The sequence below is a fragment of the Suncus etruscus genome, chromosome 8 (assembly GCF_024139225.1).
Source record: "Suncus etruscus isolate mSunEtr1 chromosome 8, mSunEtr1.pri.cur, whole genome shotgun sequence".
NCBI lineage: Eukaryota > Metazoa > Chordata > Mammalia > Eulipotyphla > Soricidae > Suncus > Suncus etruscus.
In genome coordinates, this window is record NC_064855.1 from 15,364,043 (window position 1) to 15,390,100 (window position 26,058).

At 46.1% G+C, this 26,058-nt stretch overlaps 1 protein-coding gene across 1 annotated transcript in view; it reads right to left on the minus strand.

Moving 5' to 3' along the window:
* The window catches only part of KMT2A (lysine methyltransferase 2A), a 98,653-nt gene that overhangs the window by 71,460 nt on the left and 1,135 nt on the right, over positions 1-26,058 (minus strand). The gene's annotated exons all lie outside the window — the stretch shown is intronic.

The following is a 26,058-nucleotide window of genomic DNA, read 5'->3' on the forward strand; positions in this document are numbered from 1 at the left end:
AAGGTGCTTGTCTTGCAAATGGGCAACCCAGGTTTAATCCTCAACACCCTATGTGGTCCCCCAAAAGCCCAGCCAGGAGTGATCCCTGGTTGCAAAGCCAGGAGAAAGCCAGGAGTACACCTGGGTGTAGCCCAAAAGCCAAAGATAAAATAAGACACACTGAAACCAAAAGACAAAAGCCAATCAGGTTACTGAAATCCAACCTCAAGAAATGCTCAGAGCTATTCAATCCACATCACAGTCTCTTGTCAAAGAGTTTGGCACACGCAAGAGTAAGGGGTGAGAAGTGAGGATACTATTAGTGGTGCAACAAAGAGAATAATGATGGTTTGAAACGTAACAGGTAGGAAGACGATTGTAACTGTTTTAAATAGGATCTAGGGGCAAGAGAAGGTATGGGAGGTCAGAAATGCACCTGCCGGGGCCGGGAAGGTGGCGCTAGAGGTAAGGTGTCTGCCTTACAAGCGCTAGCCAAGGAACGGACCGCGGTTCGATCCCCCGGCGTCCCATATGGTCCCCCCAAGCCAGGGGCAATTTCTGAGCACATAGCCAGGAGTAACCCCTGAGCGTCAAACGGGTGTGGCCCAAAAACAAAACAAAACAAAACAAAACAAAACAAAAAAAAAAGAAATGCACCTGCCTTGCTGGCAACTGTTTAAGAACCCTGGGAACACATATGGTCCCTAAATACTACCAGGAGAGACCCCTGAGCACAGAGGCAGGAGGAAGCCTTGTGCACTGCCACTTATGTCCCCAAAAGCCAAACCAAAACACCCAGGATATGATCTCTGCCTGCTATAGAGAAAAACACGAAAAGGTCACCTAAGATTAAAATGAGCAAAGAAAACAATACGCTGTTCTTCCATAAGAGCAGTTGGTCAAGTTTTCACCCACACAAGAATAAAGATAAAATATTTAGCAACTTGTCACCCACGAAATAAACGTTACCTCCTTAGTAACTAGAAAATGAGGTAGTACCTGGTTTGGCCCTGCTCCACCCACCATCACAAGAACAAGATGCTCAACAGCTAAAAAGCAAATCAGAAGTGGACTCCACCCATCCTAGTGTTTCAGAACAGTTTGTTGGGGCAAAGAAAAAGTGAGCAAGTTAAACACACTACTTTACAGAGTAAGCTACAGTCTTGATAGTGCCAGGCCCCATATTACTTTGCAAGATCATAACAAATAAAAACTAAAGAGGGGCCAGAGCAATGGCGCGGCGGTAGGGCAATTGCCTTGCACGTGGCTGATGCAGGAAATACCTCGGTTTGATCCCCAGCGTCCAATATGGTCCCCCAAGCCAGGAATAATTTCTGAGCGCACAACCGGGAGTAACCCGAGTGTCACTGGGTGAGGCCCAAAATAAATAAAATAAATAAAACATAAAGAAATTGATGGGGCTTGGGGCCAGAGAGATAGCATGGAGGTAAGGCATTTGCCTTTCATGCAGAAGGTCACTGGTTCAAATCCTGGCGTCCCATATGGTCCCTGAGCCTGCCAGGAGCGATTTCTGAGCATAGAGCCAGGAGTAACCTCTGAGTTACAAAAAAGAAATTGATGGGGCTAGAGAGTAGTACCGGGGTCCAAAACCAAAATATTGAGAACAGTCTGCTCCCAGGCTCCTACGGTTCTCTGTCTAAATTGGATTATCATTAACTGCTACTGAAGCATAAGAAAAGGGAACTCACTTAACTGCTGCCTTATAATCATCATCATCACTGGGATTACTACTATGTAATAGAAAGTACCAATGACCTTAAGAAAAGCCTGGGAAAAGTAAACAAGTATTTTCAGAGATGAAAATTTTTTATTAGAAGCTATTTTGTCCCCTATACACTAATAATTTTTATTTACCAATAATTTAAAAAAAAAAGCTGAAACCTGGGGCCAGAGCGATACCACAACAGCAGGGCATTTGCCTTGCATGCGGCTGACCCAGCACGGACCTGGGTTCGATTCCGGTGTCCCATTCGGTTCCCAGAAACAGGAGTGATTTCTGAGCATGTAGCCAGGAGTAACTCCTGAGCATCACCGGGTGTGGCCCAAAAACAAAAAGCTTAAACCTTCTCTCTAAACCCTCTCTCTCTCTCTCTCTCTCTCTCTCTCTCTCTCTCTCTCTCTCTCTCTGTAAACCTTCTCTCTAAACCTTCTCTCTCTCTCTCTCTTGTGTGTGTGTCTGTAAACCTTCTCTCTAAACCTCTCTCTCTCTCTTGTGTGTGTGTGTGTGTGTGTGTCTGTGTACAGGAATAAAACCTGGGGTCTCACACATCTGTGTGTGCCAATTTCCTTGTTCGGGGCAACTCCCAGCAGCACTCAGGGGTTACTGCAATTAGAAATTACTCCTGGCGGGGCCGGGAGAGATAGCATGGAGGTAAGGCGTTTGCCTTTCATGCAGGAGGTCATCGGTTCGAACTCCGGCATCCCATATGGTCCCCCATGCCTGCCAGGAGCAATTTCTGAGCCTGGAGCCAGGAATAACCCCTGAGCACTGCCGGGTGTGACCCAAAAACCACAAAAAAAAAAAAAAAGAAAAAAAGAAAAAAAGAAATTACTCCATTGTACTTTTGCTCTGGCCCCAATTGAAAGATTGAGATTAAGTGACTGGAGTCAGTACTTTTCTGAAAGCAGCAATTTTTTTTCTTTTTGGGTCACACTTTTAGGGGTCAGGAGGTTACTCCTGCCTGCACTCAGAAATTACTCCTGGCAGTGCTCAGAGGGTTGACCATCTGGGATGTGGGGGATCGAACCCAAGTCAGCCACATGTAAGGCAAACACCCTACCTGCTGTGATATCGCTCTGGCTGTGTGACAAATTTAAGTAGTTCACCGCATTAAATTCTCATTCAGTTGTTAGTTCCTACTATAATGTTTGTTTTTTCTCCTTCCAGCTTGTTCTTACACTGGTACAAAAGCCAGCTTGCATTATTTCCCCTGATGGGCTGTTAAAGAACTCTGAGAAACAGACAACTTTCCTTTAAACAAAACCAGAAAGTCGGGCTGGAGAGATAGCATGGAGGTAAGGCGTTTGCCTTTCATGCAGAAGGTCATCGGTTCGATTCCCAGCGTCCCATATGGTCCTCTGTGCCTGCCAGGAGCAATTTCTGAGCATGGAGCCAGGAATAACCCCTGAGCACTGCCGGGTGTGACCCAAAAACCACACAAAAAAAAAAAAACCAGAAAGTCACTTTCTTCTTTTTTTTTAAATTTTGTTTTGGAGCTACATCCAGCAATTACTCCTGGCTCACTCTTGGTGGGGCTCAAGGGACCATATAGGATAGCAGGGAGAAAGCTGGGGTTGGCCTTGTGCAATGCAAGAGCCTTAGTCCCTGTACTATCATCTCTCCATCTACTTAGTTGTTTTTGGTTTTGGGAGGAAACAGCAATAATGCAGTGCATGTGGCTGATCTAAGTTCAACCCCATAGGATGCCCAGAGCCCTGAGCACAGACCAGAAATAAACCCTGAGCGCTGCTGCGTGTGGCACCAAAACCAAAAAGAAAAAAAAATGTTCAGGGAGCTGGAGAAATAGTATAGCAAATAAGATGCTTGCTACAGCTAACCTAGGCTGGATCACCGGATGCATTATGAGTCCTGAACATCACCTGGAACCTGGAGTGATCCCTGAAGAGTGTTTGCTATACTATCTCCAACCAAGGAGTGATCCCTGAGCATAATCATGAGTAATCCCGTGGCACAGCCAGCTATAACCCAAAAACATAAGGTAAAAAATAATGGGGCTGGAGTGGTGGCACAAACGGTAAGGTGTCTCTGTCTGGCTGGCGCTAGCCTAGGATGGACTGCAGTTCGATCCCTTGGCATCCCATACGGTCCCCCAAGCCAGGAGCTATTTCTGAGTGCATAGCCAGGAGTAAACCCTGAGTGTCACCCGGTGTGGCCCAAAAAAAACAAAACAGGGGCGGAGAGATAGCATGAAGGTAAGGCATTTGCCTTGCATGAAGAAGGATGGTGGTTCAAATCCCAGCATTCCATATGGTCCCCCGAGCCTGCCAGGAGCGATTTCGGAGCATAGAGCCAGGAGTAACCCCTGAATGCTGCCGGGTGTGACCCAAAAACCAACCAAACAAACAAACCAAAGTGCTCAGGGGCCGGAGAGATGGCACAGCAGCAGGGTGTTTGCCTTGCACGTGGCTGAAAAAGAACGAACCTGGGTTCAATCCCCAACATCCCATATGGTCCCCCAGAGCCTGCCAGGAACGATTTCTGAGTGCAGAGCCAGGAGTAACCCCTGGGCACCAGTAGGTTGGCCCAAAAACCAAAAACCAAGATAAAAAAAAGCTCAGTATGAGTTGAGACATTTTGGGTTCTTAGTATTTTAAGAACTCAATGACCCCTTCAGACTGTCCCATCATATGTGGAAATTTGTCACCCCATTCTGAGAAACCCATATTTTGTGGCATAACTATTTTTATTTTGTAAAAAGTCCCCTATTATTTATTTAATATATGCTAAAGTGTCTCAAAAGAATAAAGAATGAGAATTCTTTGCTTTTATAATAACCTGTTTTCTGACCATATTGCTGTCAATGATTAAATGGCCAATCATTATAAGAAAAGACATATTAATTGTGGCCATAGAAATCGTACAGCAAAGAGAATGCTTAGATGCAGCTGACCCAGGTTCTATCCCTGGATCACATATGGTGGCCCAAACCCTCCAGAATGATTCCTAAATACAGAACCAGAAGTAAGCTCTAAGCACAGCTGGGTGTGACCCAAAAACAAAGCATAAGTTTATTATATCTCCAACTTCCAGTGTTTTTTCAATGACATTCAGTTTTATAATTGAGACAAAACTGTCCTTCACTTTCCTACCACTTGCAGAATTCTACAAAATTTCAGCATGAGGCTAGGGAAGAGGCCAAGAGACAGTGGACATGCTATGCATGGGAGAGCCCAAGCTTGCTATCCAGAACCACGTGGCCCTCCAACATCACTGAATTGAGCACAACCAGTAATGGCCCAAAAATAAAAATCCCGATTTCATTTTGAAATCCATTTTTCAAGATTATGTGGCTATAAATGAACAGCATGTTTTTGTTTGTTTGTTTTGGAGCCATATCAGGGGTCACTCTTGGCTTTGCATGCAGAAATCACTCCTGGCAGGCTTGGAGACCATCTGGGACGCCAGGAATCGAACCTGGGTCAGCAGTTTGCAAGGCAAACACTCTTCCCCACTGTGCTATTGCTCTGCCCCCCCAACAGCATTTTTGATACTTAAAAAACATTCAGGAACTAGAAAAACAGTAAGGCATTTTGCCTTGCATACAGCGCTCCATATGGCCCCCTGAGCCTACCAGGAGTGATCCCTGGGTACAGAGCCAACATCTGAGCAGTCAGGTATGGTACAAAAACAAACCAAAAAAATCAACATAGGAACTGGAGAGATAGCACAGCAGTAGAGCATTTGCCTCGCATACAGCCAATCCAGGACAGACAGTGGTTAGAATCCCGGCATCCAATATGGTCCCCCATGCCCCTACCAGAGGCAATTTCTGAGTACAGAGCCAGGAGTAACCCCCGAGCGCCTCTGGATATGACCCAAAAAAACAAAAAAGAAAATAAATCAACATATACAAATTACCTTAAACAAACTAGTATCACCTCACAAGCAAGGAATTCATCCACAATTTCAGTATCAAATTCAAAACTCCTACAACTGCAATACCCCAAACTAGGCTTCAGAACAGAATCGGTAGGAAAACATGCTGGTTTTAATATCAACTTGGTCTAGAACTCTGGTGAGCTGTATGAATAATCCCAATTCACAGTTTTCATTCTGACTGTACAGGAAATGCTTTCTGCAACCCAACATATCTAAAAAGGTTTCATTCTGAGTGATGCAAGTCCTCCACTCAGCCTCCAGAGCCAAGGGTAATAGGCTTTCGTAATCCTAGTTCACATAAACCAAATTTATAAATGCTAAGGACTTTAAAAAAAATAAAGCACTGGGACACATCCATAGAGTAGAAATCACTTGAATGAAGGCTATTGAAAAACTTTTCTGTTTAAACTCTGAAAATGAACATAAAAATTACAAATACTGGGGCCGGGCGGTGGCGCTGGAGGTAAGGTGCCTGCCTTACCTGCGCTAGCCTAGGAGACGGACCGCGGTTCGATTCCCCGGCGTCCCATATGGTCCCCCAAGCCAGGAGCGACTTCTGAGCGCATAGCCAGGAGTAACCCCTGAGCGTTACCGGGTGTGGCCCCAAAAAAAAAAATTACAAATACTGGGGCCGGAGAGATAGCACAGCGGTAAGGCATTTGCCTTGCATGGAGAAGAATGGTGGTTCGAATCCTGGCATCCTATATGGTCCCACGAGCCTGCCGGGGGGCGATTTCTGAGCATAGAGCCAGGAGTAGCCCCTGAGCGCTGCCGGGTGTGACCCAAAAACAAGACAAAACTAAAAAATTACAAATACTGGGGCTGGAGTGATATACCAATGGGGAGGATGCTTCCTTGCACACAGACCAGGGTTCGATCCTTGGCATCCCATATGCTTCCCCAATGCAAATGCCCAAGGCTTCCAGGGCTGCAAGGCTGAAAGGTGCAGAGGCCCAAGGCTGCCAGGGCCCAGTACTGTTAAGACTCACAGGGGATGTGGGGCCCAGCTGTCAGTGGGGCATCCTGCCTATCCAGGGATGCCAAAATGTAGCGACCACCCATAGGGACTGAGAGAAGAGGGAAGAGAAATTAAGTATACTTTTTATTCCTCCTGGAGTCTGAGGCCCAAGGATTTCAGAGAGAGAGGGAGAGATAGATGGTAACTCACTAGCTGGCCGGGGGAGGCCCTGGTACAAAAATGAAAGAATAAGGAATAGATACAAAGCAGGCAGAATCTGTCTATGCTTTTTCTCTGGCCCCCTGCTGACCAGCAGATGCTGCTCTGGTCACTATATTGGTGGCTCCCGCAAAGGTCTAAGTTTTTTCTTTTATACCCAGCATGACAAGGGGTGTGTCCAAAGAAGCGTATCCAGGCTCAACTGTTATTACAGTGGGGTTATCCAAAGGACGTGTTCAAGTTCCAACTGCCATACACAAGTCTGACATACACAAGTCTGCCAGGAGTGATTCCTGAGAGCAGTGCCAGGAGTAACCCCTGAGCACTGATGGTGTGGCTAATCCTACTCCCCACCAAATGTTAGAAATCCTTATGGCCCTGGGCACTGAATGGTCCCCCTGGGTACCATCATGAAGGCTCCATGATCAGCTACTGGGTGAAGCTTCTGATTACTATGGAGGTGGCTACAAGCCCAGTCCTGTGACGAATGTTTGTTTTCCTACATCAAAATTCCACGCCGACTGTTTCTCTTCATCTGACTTGGTATTTTAAGATTTCTCCCTTAATTCCATTTGCTAACATTTTATTTTCCTATAAAACCACACACACACACACACACACACACACACACACACACACACACACACACACACATACACACACATACATACACACACACACACACACACACACACACCAATATTTCATAAAAAACACTTCTCTGGAAGCTTACTACTGAAATTTAATTATCAACATAAATTGACAGCTCAAGTCAAATACTTTTCAGGCAATTAGAACCTAGGACCTTATAGGGAATATAAAAAAAATAATAAAGCAAGGGGTCACTACGGCTGGAAAGATATTACTGCAGGTAAGATACTTGTTTTGCTCACGTTTTGCTCAGGTTTGATATCTGGAATCCCACACGGTCCCCCAAGCACTGCCAGGATTAATTCCTGAGTGGAGAGTAAGAGTAACCCCAGAGTATTGCAGCAAAAATCGGAAAATAAAAAAATAAGGGCCGGAGAGATAGCGTGGAGGTAGAGCATTTGCCTTGCATGCAGAAGGATGGCAGTTCGAATCCTGGCATCCCATATGGTCCCTGAGCCTGCCAGGAACGATTTCTGAGCATAGAGCCACAGGAGTAACCCCTAAGCGCTGCCGGATGTGACCCCCCCAAAAAAAATAGGGGCTGAAAAGATAGCACAGCAGTAGGGCATTCGCCATGCATTCAGCCAACCGGGAGGGACCCGGTTCGACTGCTGGGTACCATGTGGTCCCCCCCAGCCTGGCATAGGCGATTTATGAGTGCAAAGCCAGGAGTAACCCCTAAGCATCGCTGGGTGTGGCCCCCAAACCAACCAATCAATCAATTAATAAAGTTAAAAAAAAAAAAACTACAGGGGCCGGAGAGATTGCCTTTCATGCAGAAGGTCATTGGTTCGAATCCCAGCATCCCATATGTCCCTGAGCCTGCCAGGAGCAATTTCTGAGCATGGAGACAGGAGTAACCCCTGAGCGCTGCCAGGTGTGACCCAAAAAACAAAAACAAAGGAAAAAAAAAACAACTTCAATATCAATTCAACATCCTGGGTTTTGTTTTGGGGCCACACCCAGCAGCGCTCAGGGGTTACTTCTGGCTCTTAGCTTAGAAATCGCTCCTGGCAAGCTCTGGGGACCATATGGAATGCTGGGGATCGAACCCAGGTCCGTTTCGGGTTGACTGCATGCAAAACAAACGCTTTGCTGCAGTGCAATCACTCCAACCCCTCATCAATTCAATATTCTGAATACAATATATATATATATATGCAACATTACCACATTACCACTGTAAGCAACATAAAAGTTAAGTGATGACTTAGAAGGAGAGGCAGGGAGATGGTCTAGAACAGGGGTCCTCAAACTTTTTTAAACAGGGGGCCAGTTCACTGTCCTTCAGACTGCTGGAGGGCCAGATTATAGTAAAAACAAAAATTATGAACAAATTTCTATGCACACTGCATATATCTTATTTAGAAGTGAAGAAACAAAATGGGAATAAATATGTGGCCCGCGGGCCGTAGTTTGAAGACCCCTGGTCTAGAATGTCTGCTTTATATGTGGGAAGCTAGTACCTTAGGATCCCTCAAGCATAGCTGCAAACAACCTGTGAGCACGTAAGACCCCTAAGCACTTGTGAGTGTGGTCCCAAAAATGGGTCAAAGTGGGCCCGGAGAGATAGCACAGCGGCGTTTGCCTTGCAAGCAGCCGATCCAGGACCAAAGGTGGTTGGTTCGAATCCCGGTGTCCCATATGGTCCCCTGTGCCTGCCAGGAGCTATTTCTGAGCAGACAGCCAGGAGTAACCCCTGAGCATCGCCGGGTGTGGCCCAAAAACCAAAAAAAAAAAAAATGGGTCAAAGTAATGGGAAAAGGTTCAGACAAAACCTCCATCCTTGGGCCAACAGCTGTTATCTACTGAATAAAGTATAATCATTAAACCCAGAAGGAAGAGTTGAGTTTCACCTAGTCGCGGGCATCTATGAAAGTTTCCCAGCAAGTTGGGATCTGGGGTTGAGCCATGAAAGGCAAGTCAAGATAGAAAAGATTTCTTCAAAGCCATGGAGAGACAATATCAAAGGCAGAAAGGCAGGCAGATACACAGATACTGCCGAAAGCACGGTGTGTTCACTATTCCTGTGTGACGGAAGCAAGCAGATACAACTATATTCAAGCAAAATCATTCACAATATAGAAATGAAGGTCAACTCAGAAAGGCAAGGCTGAGACCCTTCATGACAAATCCAACGGTTTCTGGAATGGGTTGGCATCATCAGGGCAGTGTTAAAGAAAGTGTTAAAGCCCTGCACACATACAGTGGAAAGGAAGGCACAAGAATTAGCTCAGAGGTGACGATGAATAAAAAATCAAAGTAGAAAGGTGGACAGAAAGACTAGGAGGACAGAGTAAAGAACATTACAACAACCATCAACATGCTTCGGAATGAAGGAAGGGTGGGAAGGGCAAGCAGCAGAAAACAAAGTGCAGGAGGGAATAAGTTTCATAGAGAGCTTTGTTCGGATCTGAATTCCAACTCTCCACTGACAAGTCATTTAACTCAGAAATGTATTTGAGGGGCCGGAGAGATAGCATGGAGGTAAAGTGTTTGCCTTCCATGCAGAAGGTCAGTGGTTTGAATCCCATATGATCCCCTGAGCCTGCCAGGAGCGATTTCTGAGCATAGAGTCAGGAGTAACCCCTGAGCATTGCTGGGTGTGATCCAAAAACCAAAAACAAAAAAAAAAAAAAAAGAAAAGAAAAGAAAAGTATTTGACTTGTCCATGCCTCAGCTTATTCACCTGTAAAATGTGGTGTATTAGACATTTTAGAAAACCTTTTCTGTTCGTCTTGGGCCCATACTTGAGAGTGCTCAGGGCTCACTCCTGGCTCTGTACTCAGGGATCACTCCTGGCAAGGTTGGGGGATCATATGGGGTGCTGGGTACTGAACCTAGATCAGCCACAAGCAAGGCAGGTGCCTTAGTAGGTGCCACAGATGAAACCCAGGACCTTGTGAAACTATATTCCTCAGACCCAACAACACAGGTGTACAGGTGTGTGTGTGTGTGTGTGTGTGTGTGTGTGTGTGTGGAGAGAGAGAGAGAGAGAGAGAGAGAGAGAGAGAGAGAGAGAGAGAGAGAGAGAGAGAGAGAGAGAGAGACCAGGGACTGAACCCAGCCTCATATGTGAAAAACACAAGCTTCAGCCGATTGAACTATCACTCCAGCTCCGCAAGCCTTTTTTAAGGAGACAGAATAGAACTGTATTTTACTCTCAGAGCACACATCACTCTCTACTACTTATTCTTAAACTTAAATTATTCTACTTGTGTTGATTTTCATTTTTCCAGAATCCATAAGCTACAACTTAGCGTCTCTACAATTCATTCATTCATGAAACTGTTAATTGCATTGATCTCAGGAGACCAACACATAATCTACCCACATTAAAAATTAAGCATATTTGGGCCGCAGTTATAGCACATCAGTAAGGCATTTGCCTTGCATGCGGCCAATACAAGATGGACCTCGGTTTGAATCCTGGCATCCCATATGGTTCCCCGAGCCTGCCAGCAGTGACTACTGAGCAAAAAGCCAGGAGCACTGCCAGGTGTGACCCAAAACAAGAAAAACAAAAAAGAAACAAAAAAAAAAAAGAGAGAGAGAGAGAGAGAGAGAGAGAGAGAGAGAGAGAGAGAGAGAGAGAGAGAGAGAGAGAAAGCATACATGCCAGGGGCCCTCAGTGGTTAAGAACCCAAAATTCAGTCCCTTAGTGGCCCACATATGCGCAGAGTGGTCCTGACTTGTTCTCAACCATTCATCAGGTGCCATGATAGAATAGACATGATCGGGGCCGGGAAGGTGGAGCTAGAGGTAAGGTGTCTGCCTTGCAAGCGCTAGCGTAGGACGGACCGCGGTTCGATCCCCCGGCGTCCCATATGGTCCCCCCAAGCCAGGGGCGATTTCTGAGCGCCTAGCCAGGAGTAACCCCTGAGCGTCAAACGGGTGTGGCCCAAAAACCAAAAAAAAAAAAAAAGAATAGACATGATCTCTGGTCCATAACTAAGACCTGAGGACCCCCCCAAGTGAAGACAGCTGCTGGCAAGTATGGGAGTGAAGCCCACAGAGGCCCCCAGCAAACACCACAGCCAGAATGTGCTCGAGCTTCACACATGCCTCATGAGCATGGCACCTAAAAAGTATGCGGCCTGTATACTACAACCTGTATGTACTCACTGGAGCCCATACCTGAGACAGTAGCAACAAGAGAAGAGAAAAACCAATTTAAGAGCTAATGTCCAAGAGTTCTCAGGTAGAGACTAAGGAGTCAAATCCTGGGGCCCAAGAACCCAAACATATCTCAGGGTTGTCGAAAGTGTTCATGCTCTCCAGTTAAGACTGATCGGAAGAGGCAACCCCAGCAGGTCTGCTTAGGTCTGACCCTCACACCCCTTGGAACCCCACATGCCTCCCACCTGCTCACTCCACTCAGTCCTTCCCTTCACCTACCTTTCATCTCTCTCTAGCTTACTGATGAACTTGACACCCAGAACCCAAACAAAGACCTTCTGGGGCCTGGGGACCGCTCAGCTGTTGAGAAACTGCTTTGTAGGCAGAGTTTGATTCCCAACACCATCCCCACCTGCCTGACTGTGAAGCCTGTGGCTTTACTTGGGATTGTCACAATTGACTTCTCTAGCCACCATACACACAGGTGACCCCTCTCCACACTGTGTGGGGGAGACCTCAGTCCAAGCAAAAACAACAAAAGGGTAAAAAATTCTCAAGTCCGGGGCCGGAGATATAGCACGGAGGCAGGGCATTTGCCTGGCATGCAGAAGGACAGTGGTTGGAATCCCAGCATCCCGTATGGTCCCCCAAGCCGATTTCTGAGCGTAGAGCCAGGTGTAACCCGAGTGCTGCCGGGTGTTACTCAAAAACAAACAAAAAAAAAAATTCTCAAGTCCATCTCACTTAATACTGATGGCCCCAACCTACATCAAAATCCAAAACAGGAGCCGGAGCAATAGTACAGCAGGTAGAGTTTACCTTGCACGAGGCCAACAGGGTTCTATCCCCAGCAGCCTTTATGGTCTCCCAAAGCACCACCAGGAGTAATTCCTGAGTGCAGAGTAAGGAGTAACCCCTGAGCACCGCCGGTGCAGCCTAACAACAAAACAAAACAATCCAAAACATTCTAAAATCAAGATTGCAGCACTCAAATACACGTAGATGTACGAACATCTGCCTGGCAACTGTGCACATATCACAAGGTAATTAAAATGTTATCACGGTAAATTAAAAAATAAAAGATTACAGTACTTGTCTCCTTTCCATCTCTTAGCCCTAATAATAATTAGGGGTTCCTATGTGCCAGGCATAGTACCAAGTAATTTGCATACCAATTTTAAATAAGCCTCAAAATAATCTGAAGCATGATTTACCACTAACTTACTTAATATTTCTGGAAACACAAAGTGGTGAAGAAACTTTTCCAGGGGCTGGAGCAATACAGTGAGTAGGATGCTTGTCTTACACATGGCCAACCTGAGTTTGATCCCCAGAATCCTAGACGGCTCCCCAAGCATCACCAGGAGTAATCCTTGAGCTGAGCCAATAGTAAATCCAGAGCCTTGCATATGGCAGACCCTGGCTTCATTCCTGGCACATACAGTTTAAGAACAAAAGCTTTGTTCTTGAGCATCACCCTGTGTAACTCAATCATTCCCCCACAATATCCTCAAAACAACAATAACAACAAAAACATTCTGGGGCCAGCAAGAGAGTACAGAAGGAAGAGCACTTGCCTTGCACATGGCTATCCCCGATTCAATCCCCGGTTTCTCATATAGTCCCCGGAGTACCACCAGGAATGACTCCCTGACTACAGAACCTGAAGAAACTCCTGAGCATTGCCAGATGTGGGCCCCCACTAAAAAAAAGCCTTAGGCTAAGAAGTTGAAGAGACAATATTTGAATATAGGGTGTTTAAATCCAGAGCTCAGTCTTGCCAGTTCTTAATTACTGTACTATATACTATTACAGATTAGATAATGAGACACTCATGCCCCTTCGCAGAGGTATTTATATATGCACAAATTAAAAAACCCTAGCTGGAGATTACAAAAGGATTTCCTCATTAACCGAGCTTAAAGAGATATCCACATGGCTTTTACTGCTCATAATTAAAGGAGATAATCTAAGCATAATGTTAAACGTTTGTGTTTGATCTAAAACTAATTCAATACTCATGGACAAAGAGAAGCTGAATATAGGTGTGTGCAATTGTTTATCCTTTAGGTTGAGATATTTTGTGACGAATGTCTCCCTTTCTAGAACTAAAGACAGTCCACAGGGCAGCTTGACGAAAGCAATTGCTCAGAGCACTCCTCAAACATTCCTCTCCTAATTCAAGAAAGCAAGCAAGAGTCCTCTGACGCTATAAAATGTGAATGTAATGTAATGATGCTTTGGCCAAGCCAAGGACTGTATTGTATCTCTCTACAACAAGTTCAGATGTGAGAAAGAAAGGTTCGCAGCTCCGGCTGCTGGAAGAACATCAAAACAGCCACATTCAAACATTCCAACCAAATACAAAAACAGAAATGTCAAAAAAAAAAAAAAAAGTAATACATGAAGGAAAAGTCAACTCCTGAAATAAATGCCAGTGAAATAGTTCTTCCCTGCTGGTACCACACTAGGCATCACTACCGAGCTAATTAGAGGCAAGATATCTGGGGAAATCCCTTCAGTCTATTTGTCAAATAGGAAAAAAAAAAAAAAGACCTCATTGCAAAGAAAGGGGAATTTTCAGACACAGCACAGAAAACTGCCAACTAACTCTTACATTTTCTACCTTCAACTGTCTCCTGAAAACTCAAAGTCCTCTAAAGGGAAGAAAAATCAAACTTCTGAAGTTAAATTGAGTTAGGCCTTTTGGAAATTTCATACTCCTACAAGGGGAAACCCTTGTCATCTGAATGAAAGAAACAACAGATTGCCTGAAATTCTTCTTCAATCGACTCCAGTCTAGGAGATCAGTCTGACAGACAAGCAGCCCAACTCCTGGTCCACATCCCTGGTGTGAAACCTGACAAGGTACAAAACTGACTGAAATATTTATCAGGGGAGGGAGGTATGGCTTTCTTTGGATGGGGCCAGAAAAGCAGCTCATCCTTTTTGAGAAGCATAAAGAGCCACTTTATGAGCTGCCATTCCCTCAGTGCAAGTGTCTATGTTTCCCAGAGGCTTTCTCAGAGCCTTGGGGGGATAAAAAGGCTGACAAAGGACTCCTCTTCCTAGAATCATTCACTCTGTCCACAGGGCAGTAGCATCCACAAATGCCGGCAATTAGAGAATTAGGCCATAAAACCACTCACTCAGGTATAAGAGCCCAGGCAGCCAGCTTTATTTAATGCATGCCATAAAGGTCCCCAACTTCCTTCTTTCAGGCCTTCTCCAGAAGCCAATGAAATGACAATGACAACCCCCCCCCCCACACACACACACACGTAGCCCTTTGTCAGTCTGCCATGGAGGGATGTGATCAATTAAAACAGGGGGGGGCAGGTGAAGGATTTAAGATTTTTCACTTTACTAGAAGACTGCATTTCCTCTAGCATTCCACATGCAACTCTACTACAGGGCATATTGTATTCGGAGCATGACTATAATGGAAGTAAAGTTAAATCCTAAAAAAATGACTTTGCATGCAAAGAGACCAGATTCAATCCCTATTCCCAGAAGGTTCTGAAAGCATTCCCAGGAGCAAATCCTCTGAAGTAATTCCTGAGCACTACCAGGTATAAACCATGAAGCCAAAAGAATAATAACAAAAATAAGTCCGTAACTAAACGTATAGCCTGCACTTCAAGAAATTCTGGAACCTGCAAATTTTCTTCATAACCTTAGTAGTACCGTATTTTCCGGCGTATAAGACGACTTTTGAAACAAAAATAAGTCGACCGAAAATCGGGGGTCGTCTTATACGCTGAGTATATCCCAAAAAATGTTTCAATATGCTGCTAAACGAAACAAACAAACAAACAAAAAATCAGGGGGCCGGAGAGATAGCATGGAGGTAAGGCATTTGCCTTTCATGCAGGAGGTCATCGGTTCGAATCCCGGCGCCCCATATGGTCCCCCGTGCCTGCCAGGAGCAATTTCTGAGCCTGGAGCCAGGAATAACTCCTGAGCACTGCCGGGTGTGACCCAAAAACCACAAAAAAAAAAAAAAAAAAAAATCAGGCCGCAGAGTTTCCAAATCTCTTTCTTGGGGGCTCCCAAATAGTACTCAGGAGATCTGGGGGCCACTTCTGGCAAAACCCAGCTAACCGTGTTGGTGGTTGGTGGTTCAGCGCTAGGGTCTGAGGATGGGGTGTAGTTTGGTTCATGTAGTGGGGGAGATTAACTGACCCACCAGGGAATTGCCAGAAAAGGTGCCTATGATAAGGGACCAATCACTGCAAGGCTGCTCGGACCGCCTCTCTGACTCAGCCAATCCAATCAGACTTTTTATGCATGCAAATTAGACAATGTTCTGGATCCGAATCTACACTGTCAAAAGCCTGCTCAGATTGGCCAGAGTCAGAGAGAAAGTCTATTACAGTATAACCTTTGAACCTTTGCTTGTTGTGATTGGCTCACTGTGGTACATACAGTTGCAGCACAGGAACGTTCTGATACAGTGAATATAGGCCTAAACCTATGGGATTTTTTGTTTTTTGGGCCACACCCAACAGTGCTCAGGGGTTACTCCTGGCTGTCTGCTCAGAAATACCTCCTGGCAGGCACGGAGGACCATATGGGACACCGGGATTTGAACCAACCACCTTTGGTCCTGGATCGGCTGCTTGCAAGGCAAACGCCTCTGTGCTATCTCTCCGGGCCCTTTTTTTTTGTTTTGTTTTTTTGGGTTTTTTTTGGGGGGGGGCCACACCCGTTTGATGCTCAGGGGTTACTCCTGGCTAAGCGCTCAGAAATTGCCCCTGGCTTGGGGGGACCATATGGGACGCCGGGGGATCGAACCGTGGTCCTTTCCTTGGCTAGAGCTTGTAAGGCAGACACCTTACCTCTAGCGCCACCTCACCGGCCCCCTAACCCTATGTTTTAACTGCAAAATTAGGGGGTCGTCTTATATGGTATCTGAGACTTCTGACGCCTTTGCTAGAACCCAAATATAAAACTTTCATTGTCAGGGCCGGAGAGATAGCATGGACGTAAGGCGTTTGCCTTTCATGCAGGAGGTCATCGGTTCAAATCCTGGAGTCCCATATGGTCCCCTGTGCCTGCCAGGAGCAATTTCTGAGCCTGGAGCCAGGAATAACCCCTGAGCACTGCCGGGTGTGACCCAAAAACCACAAAAAAAAAACAAAAAAAAAAAAAAAACAACTTTGTCTTTTATAAAATCTAATATAATTTAGGATCAATAATTTCTTTGAGGGCCGGGCGGTGGCGCAAGAGGCAAGGTGCCTGCCTTGCCTGCGCTAGCCTTGGACGGACCACAGTTCGATCCCCCAGCGTCCCATATGGTCCCCCAAGCCAGGAGCAACTTCTGAGCGCATAGCCAGGAGTAACCCCTAACAGTCAAAGGGTGTGGCCCAAAAAAAAAAAAAAAAAAAAGAAAGGGCTTGAAGAGCAAGCCAACATAAAAAAAAAATAATAATAATAATTTCTTTGAGTGTTTTCAAACCTACCAGTCCACAGAAATTCCAAGTCTCTGATTTACTCCCCAATATTATCTTTTGTTTGCTTGCTTTTGGTTTTGGAGTCACACCCAGCAGCATTCCGGGGTTACTCCTGGCAGGCTCAGAGACCTATACAGGATGCTGGGGATTGAACCCAGGTTGGCATTACAAGGTAAATTCATTCCTCACTGAGCTTTTACTCTAGGTCCTCTCCTATCAGATTTAACTTATCAAGCTTTAAATTTAACTAAGTAAGATACTCCCCCCCAAATTTTTTAATTTTGGTTTTGGGGCCACATCCAGTTAGTGCTCAGGACTTATTCCTGATTCTATGCTCAGAAATCATTCCTTTTTGAGGGGCGGGGCCACACCTGGCGGTGCTCAGGGGTTACTCCTGGCTCTGCACACAGAAATAGCTCCTGGCTTGGGGGACCACATGATATGCCGGGAATTGAACCAGGATCCATCCAGGGTTGGCTGCATGCAAGGCAAACAGCCTACCACTGTGCTACTCCTCTGGCCCCTCAGAAATTCTTTTTCTTTGTTTTGATGATCCCTTTCATTTTATTTTTATTTATTTATTTATTGTTTTTTGGGTCACACCTGGCAGCACTCAGGGTTTACTCCTGGCTCTATGCTCAGAAATTGCTCCTGGCAGGCTCAGGGGACCATATGGGATGCTAAGATTCGAACCACCGTCCTTCTGCATGCAAGGCAAATGCCCTACCTTCATGCTATCTCTCCGGCCAGGAATCATTCTTTTTTTTTTTTTTTTTTTTTTTTTGGTTTTTGGTTTTTGGGTCACACCCGGCAGTGCTCAGGGGTTATTTCTGGCTCCAGGCTCAGAAATTGCTCCTGGCAGGCACAGGGGACCATATGGGGCGCCGGGATTCAAACCGATGACCTCCTGCATGAAAGGCAAACGCCTTACCTCCATGCTATCTCTCCGGCCCCAGGAATCATTCTTAATGACACTTGGGGGACCTTATATGTTGCCAGGGATCAAACTAGGGTCTCCATATGCAAGCAAAGTGCTTTAACCTATATATCTTTCCAGTCCCCCTGAAATAAAATAATTTTAACAATAAATTTCTTTGGGGGAAGGGACCTTCTTTGTTTTTGTTAGTTTTAGCCATACCCTGTAGTGTTCAGGTATGCTTACTCCTGGCTCTGTACTCAGGGATCACTCCTGGAATATTCAGGGGGCCTTATAGGGTACTGAGAATTGAACCCCAGTCAGCTGAGTACAAAGCAAACTCCCTACCTACCATACTATCTCTTCAGCTCTAATAATACACTCTTCAGGTTCCTCTTTCCTATTAGTGCCTATAGGATTAAGAATCAGATTGGGGGGAGGGATAAAAAAAAAAAGAATCAGATTGGAGGGAAGGACAGGCGAGAGTACAGCAGGTAGGGCCCTTGCCTTGTACAGCAGACCTAGGTTCCACCACCAGCATCCCATGGAATCCCCAAGTACTGCCATGAGTGATTCCTGAGTGTAGAACTAACTCTTAGCATCACTGGGTATGGCTCCAAAAATAAAAACAAAAATCAGATTAGAGAACCAGAGCAAGAGTACAGGGGTAAGGCACTTCATGCAGTAGATCCTAGGTTGATCCACAGGATCACAAATAGGCTTCATTAGGAAATGATGTCTGAACAGAGACAAGAATAAATCCTGGGGTTGGAGCGATAGCACAGCAGAGGGCGTTTGCCTTGCACATGGCCAACCATGAGGGACCCCGGCATCCCATATGGGATATGAGCACCACCAGGTGTGACCTCTCCCACCAAAAAAGAATAAATTCTGAACACCACCAGGTGTGGGCCAAAACCAAACCAAACAAACCCCAAAGAGCCTGATTAAAATGTTGGTATATGATGTCAGAATGTAAGATACATTAGTAATTTAAACTTTCCTAATTCCTGAAAAGAACACATTTCTAGAATAAATTTCTCCCTAAGCGGAGAGGATCACAAAGCACACCCCCTACTCCAAAGTCTTACCACTGAACCACCCCCACACCTTGGCAAAGGAAGAATGGAAAGAGACAAGACAGACTCAAGAACCCCCTGAAGAGCCCCAGTTCTGTGCTAAAAGGAAGCTGAAGCTTTCTGAGAGAGAGAGAGAGAGAGAGAGAGAGAGAGAGAGAGAGAGAGAGAGAGAGAGAGAGAGAGAGAGAGAGAGAGAGAGAGAGAGAACGCAAATACTGCCACTAGGCTCAGTCACAGGGGAAGAAAGGCTGAGGGGTTACCCCCTTCCCCACCTGCATGCTCCCCAAGAAAGACAGCTCCAAGAGAACCTAGATGGGAACCTAGTCGAGGGAAGTCTTAACTTCCAATCAGAAGCTACAGAAGTAGCATGTGAACAATGATATTCTCCAGAACATCTTAAAGAGAAGGGAGAGTAGAGAGTGTGGATGGTTTTCCATAAGTATGGAGGCAATTTCTCAAGAAGGCATTCTTTTTTTTTTTTTTTTTGGTTTTTTTTTTTTTTTTGGGTCACACCAGGCAGTGCTCAGGGGTTATTCCTGGCTCCAGGCTCAGAAATTGCTCCTGGCAGGCACGGGGGACCATATGGGACGCCGGGATTCGAACCGATGACCTCCTGCATGAAAGGCAAACGCTTTACCTCCACGCTATCTCTCTGGCCCCTCAAGAAGGCATTCTTGATTTTTGATACAAGCCCAAAGTACTTTACTGTCTGGGGATGCCAACACGTGACTTACTCTTTGCAAACTAGGTACTGGCACTTGGGATTTAGAAATACGTTGACACACATTAAGATGTCTTTTCATTTGAAAATTCATACAATGAGGGCAGGTATGTGGTTCAGTGGCAGAGAATTTGCCTGATACATATGAATCCCTAGATTAAATCCCTAGCATTGCAAAGAAAAGTTGTAATTACCAAAATAAAAAACAACTGCACCCAGATAAGAGGTTTATAAATACTAAACAATGTCTGAGGGTATACAGGTTGTCAGAGTTATATTTATAATTAAATTTTGTTTGGTGTTTTTTTTTGGGGGGGGGGGCACACCCGGAGGTGCTCAGGGGTTACTCCTGGCTGTCTGCTCAGAAATAGCTCCTGGCAGGCACAGGGGACCATATGGGACACCAGGATTCCAACCAACCACCTTTGGTCCTGGATCGGCTGCTTGCAAGGCAAACGCCGCTGTGCTATCTCTCCAGGCCCACTTTTTTTGTTTGTTGGTTTGGTTTTTTTTTTTGGGGGGGGGGGCACACCTGGGAATGCTCAGAGGTTATTCCTGGGTCTGCGCTCAGAAATAGCTCCTGGTAGGCTCTGAGGACCATATGGAATGCCAGGAATCGAACCTGGGTCCATACTGGGTTGGCTGCATGCAAGGCAAACACCTTACCACTGTGTTATCTCTCTGGCCTCTAAAATTTATTTTTGAAGGCCAGAGTGATAATACAGAGGGTAGGGAATTTGTCTTGCATGTGGCCAGCCTGAGTTTGATCCCTGGCATCCCATATGGTCTCCAGAGAACTGGCAGGAGTAAGTCCTAAGTTATAGAGCCAGAAGTAACCCCTGAGCATCAGTGAGTATGGCCCAATTTTATTTCTGTGCTCAGTAAGAATACACCTTACAAGTGAGGCTCAGAGTTCAATTACAAGCACTGTCCAACAAACTTACAAAAAAAATAAAATTTGATTTTCATTTTCCTTCTAAATGAAATTGTCCAACTTTAATGAATAACCTTTTCCACACAATTAAGTCTGGTATTTTGTCTAGACAAATGAAAACTTCTCCACCAAACTGAAATCTTTGTTCCGAATAATAATTCCATCTGGGCAAATATACAATCTGACATTAAAAAATTCCCCAATGAGGGGCCGGAGAGATAGAGATAGCACAGCGCCGTTTGCCTTGCAAGCAGCCGATCCAGGACCTATGGTGGTAGGTTCGAATTCCAGCGTCCCATATGGTCCCCCATGCCTGCCAGGAGCTATTTCTGAGCAAATAGCCAGAAGTAACCCCTAAACATGGATGGGTGTGCCCCCCCCAAAAAAAACAAAAAAAACAAAAAAAAAATTCCCCATGAGAGGCCAGAGTAAATAGCTCAGTGGGTAGGGCCTTGTATGTGCACAATTGTATGTTCACAATTGGGTTCTATCCCCACCTATAGTCTGGAGCCCTACCAGGAGTGATCCCTAAGCAGAGCCAGGAGTAAAATCCCTGAGCACCACCAAGTGTGGCCAAAAAAAAAAAAAAAAAACCTTTTGATCAAAGTGGGGTAGAGCTCTCAAAGGCTTAGGGCATTTGCACATGCTTTGCATTTAGTACCTGGCTCCAAACACAAGTCAGCAAGAGTGACCCCCAAAGGAACAACAATTAACAGGGCTGGAGATGTAGCTCAGAGGGAGAGCACCTGCCGTACATGTGGGAGATCCTGGGTTCGATCTCTGGGGGGGAATAAATTGCCAAACAGGCTCCCCAAGTTAAACTCTGAAATTCTGCCTGACTGAAACAGTAATACAAGAAGAAAGGAATTAGGATTAGAATACTGGAGCAGAAAAGGTTCCTAGTATTTAGCTAGTATTTAGCCCAACCATTTTATTTTACAGATGCAAAAGCTGAGGTGAAAAGCACACTGCCCAAGGTACAGGAACTGATCAGTGAGAAAAGTGCAGGGATCAGAGCGATAGCACAGCGGAAAGGGCATTTCCTTGCACTCAGCCAACCTGGGTTCAATCCCTGACATCCCATGTGGTCCCCCAAACAATGACAGGAGTAATTCCTAAATACAAAGCCAGGAATAAGCCCAGAGCATCACCAGGTGTGGCTCCAAAACCAAGAAAAGAAAATAAGTCCAGGGAGGGCCCTCTTCCTCGATGTTACTCCCCTGAATTACTCTGCAGTTCCTGTTCTTCTACTTGAGCACTCTCTACCTTGCTTTCCTTCTGTGCAGCTCAGCACTAGAAGTGAACTCAAGAAACAAGGAATGAGCAACTCCCACTTCTGGTACTAGTGCCCAATGGGCATTCAAAAAGAAAAGTCACAGATGCACAGACACACAAACTTACTTCCTTCAGCTTCTGACCATCTTCTTTTTCAAATCCAACTGGAAGCTCCCTGGGTCTACCCTAGCTAAACTGCTTTTTCAGACAAAAAAAAAATAACTACCAATGTTGGAAGGCAGTTGCAATCTACGTCTAGTGAGTCTACCAGGTTAGGGTCTGGATGGAAATGTTCAAGGCGAGAAGGAAGGCGAATGGATTATGAACTTATCACTAAAGACTAGCTGCAGATCAATGTCTGGGTTATATGAAAAGTTCAAACATTAGTCAGCAGAGAGGATGTGGGACAGCTGTTTTAGACAGCAAAGGATAGTGACATTAACGCTATCGTTCTAATGTTATGGAGGAGAGAGGCAGCTCAGTACTGAGATTGGAACACCCCAATACTGCCAGTGTGGACTCAGTCTTACAGCACCCCAGCAGGCTGGGGATGGCCTCGAGTGGCTCCAGAGCACTAGTTGGGAGGCCCTTTACCTCAAAACTACTACCTTAGACCATCTTCAGAAAACTGGGCCACCACCAGGAGAAAGAAGCCAAAGTACAGACCTACATGATGGCCTACAAAGGTCAGTAACAAAATTTCAGTTCCATTTCTTGACTGTCTTGAAGAAAACACAAGTAGTAGTGACAAATAGAAGACCAACAACACACACACAACATACTTTTAAAAAAATACCTTACACTGAACATGTTACCCTGAGATATATATATATATATATATCCTGCAGGAAAGGTAGGAATTGGAGCAAAAAATAAGCCCCCTAGTCTACAGCTGAAACCGGGAAGTGACTGCAAAGTTCTAGCATCTTTCAATCACCTTAACTTACTAGCTCTAGAGTATGACTGGCTTTTTTGTTTTTCTTTTAATGGGAGGTCTAGTCGTTATTCACTCAAAGTAAACCAGAATTTAAAGATTTGAGAATCATTTTAGAACACCAAATCATTTCTAATTGCATGCATATATATGTACATACACATATATAATATACAAATTGATTAAGGAACTCTCAGTGAGGGGGCCGAAGCAATAGCACAGCAGTAGAGCGTTTGCCTGGCAAGCAACCGAGCTGGGACCTAATCGGGCTAGATCCCGGGCAGCCCATAGGGTATACCCTGAGCCTGCCAGGAGCGATTTCTGAGCGCAGAGTCAAGGGTAACCCCTGAATGCCACCAGGTGTGGCCCCAAAACCAAAAACTAAAAATGAACTCTCCGAGAATTCTGAGACACAATCCTTAGAATTCTGGGACTCTGTCTGCCCAGGAAAGAGTGGCCCCCACTACTGGAACTCTTTCACTGATTTGTATCTTTCAACCAAATGCTTTTACTTCTACCAAAAACAAACAAAAAGCTACCAAGTTGAAAGATCCACTCACACAGGCACAGAAGAAGGTGGCATTATTAGTTCTGTGGGTTACTGACCAAGACATACCATGAATCCATGGTGGGTTACCTCAAACTACCATCTCCAGGGCTCATCAAAAGACTACGTTAGAAGTTTAAGTCAGAAAAAAATACTCTAGTTCAATGTAAGGAATCAACCACTGTTCTTCCTCAATGCAGTAGCAGCTCTAATTTAGGGAAAAGTTTTAAAGGAAAAACCCGCCTGAACAGGATCTTCATTGAAACAACGAATTCCTCTACAGGCTTTACTAACTTCCAGACAAGGGCTAAGCAAAATAATGCCAGGGGGTGAGGAAATGTTAGCGCCCGATTAAAACTTAAAGGGTAATTTGTCAAAGACCAACAGATAAAATATTCTGGTGCCCAGACATTAGGTCCCTGAATCCAGGCAGCTGCCTTTCTAAACCAGTCTCTTGAAAGGCTGTGATTGGAAGCTGTCAACATAAAACTTGGCTTTGGAATATAATATTTGCAATGTGAACGTTTGTTCCTTCTAGACAAGATACATAGGCATGCTAAACAAGAAGAAAATGCTTCTCCGGATCCCCTCAACAGCTTTGCTCCTAATATTTTCTTAATATAAGCAAATAAGACATGGGGCTACAATTCTACATATACCCAGGTTAAGTCTCAAATTTGAAAATTAGCAGGTCAATGAAAATGTCAGTAAAGTCTACTTATTTATTTACTTATTTTGCTGCTGTATCTTTTAAAAAAGCAAAAATCAACTCACATTTAAGCACCAACTCCATGCAAGTAACCTGACCGGTTCAGTCTTTTTGTCATGTATGAGGCCTTTGGTTCTCCAACTACATGGGATCTGTGTGGTTAGCTTAAAAAATACAGAATTGGCCTTTCAAAAAAAAAATCATCATCTGCAGCAACCAATAAATAAGTCTCAAACAACCCTGCTGACTGCAGCTGCCTTTTCTGAAGGCTGGGAACAGGAGGTGGAGAGAGAGAGAGAGTGGAAAGGCAGGGGAAAGGGCCGCTGAGCTAACTACAAGGCATGGAACACGCCCCCATCGCGGCCTCCGCGCTGAGGCTAGGTTGTCAGGGCTGCCTTGGGAGAGAGAGAAGAGGGTGGGTAAAAGGAGGCAGGAAGCCTAACAACGACAAAAAAAAAAAAAAAAAAAGGCAGCCCGGGTCCCTGGGACCTCCTCCCTCCCCTTCTTCCCAGGAGCAAGCTCCGGGGCATCTCTAGAGGAGGGGGTGTGTGGGGCACAATAGGGGACCAGGGGTTTGCCCAGGATATTTGATGTGCACCAGGGGCAGAGCACGCAGGAAACGGCTGGTTGTTATCTTTCCCTTTCTGTTTCAATCAAGAGCACTCCGGAGGGAGGGAAGGAGGGTGGGTGGGCAGCCCCCAGGCCCCCCTTTCCCCCGCAGCAGCCCCCTAGCAGCTGCTCTTCCTCCAGCGAGCACCCCCTCCTCACTCTCTCCCCTCCACCCCACTACCTTTCAAACTCCCCTTTCTGCATCCAATGGAAAACAAATGCGCAACGCCGCTGGCTGAACCTGAACTCCACTTACTTCCCAGCCCAGGGCAACTTTGCTCCTTAGCTGCAGGGACCAGAATGAAGCTACTCAAAGCATCCCACCCATCCACCCCCACCCCCCAATGCACCCCAAACCCGCATTCTCGCCCCGGGATTAAAGGGATGATCACCACCACCACCACCATCACCACCATCACCAACCCTCCATGCATATCTCCGATTCCCTCCACTTCTCAGCCCTAAAACCGGGTCCCTCATTTCTCCTGCGCCAGAACTTTCCTTTCCTTTCCTTTCCGTCCTCCCTCCTTCCAGCTCCAGGCTCTGCTTTCTCCCCAGGCAGACTGGAGAGTCCAACTGTCCCTTATCTCCTCTCCTCACCCCAACCCTGCTCCCACCCACCCACCCCCCTTAAAAGCCCCAGGATTGGCCTCGGAAAAGGTGAATCAATAGAGAAATGCCAAAGGAGAGGGAGAGCCCGGGTTGGATGGAGGCTGCTTGCTGTGCGCTCCTGGGCACGAAGGGTGGGGTGCCTCCCAGGGGGAAGGTGCAGCCCGCATGCCCCCGCACCCCAACACCTCCTTGCAGCATGGGGGGCCCCCCATCTCCTCGACACAAGGAGGGTGACGCCTGCATCCTCTCAGGGGTGGGTTTGGGGGGGGGCTTGAGCTGGGGAAGGGAAGATGAGGCAGCAAGCAAGCTAGATGCTCGGGTCCGGTCTGCGCCCTGGGGGATCGGGGTGGGGTCCACCGACCCTCTTGCAAGGAAAGAGGCCACCGCACTGAGATGAGGCCTCCCCAGGGGAGGCGGCCTGAATCAAGGCTAGAGTGAGGAGACCCCTTCTGGCTGGCAGAGGGCGAGCCACGGGCAATGAGGCCGTTATGATGATTATGTACCTTGGGGTGGGGAGATGTTGGGAATATTGGGGTGCCCAGGTGGGCAAACCCAGCTAGGCCTAGCCTGGGCTTGGGGAGGTGTTGGGGTGTTGGGGTGCCCAGGTGGGCAAACCCAGCTAGGCCTGGCCTGGGCTTAGGAGGCGCCCTGGAGTACCTGCAAGGGTGGGGTGTGGGGGGGAGCGCCTGGCAGGAAAGG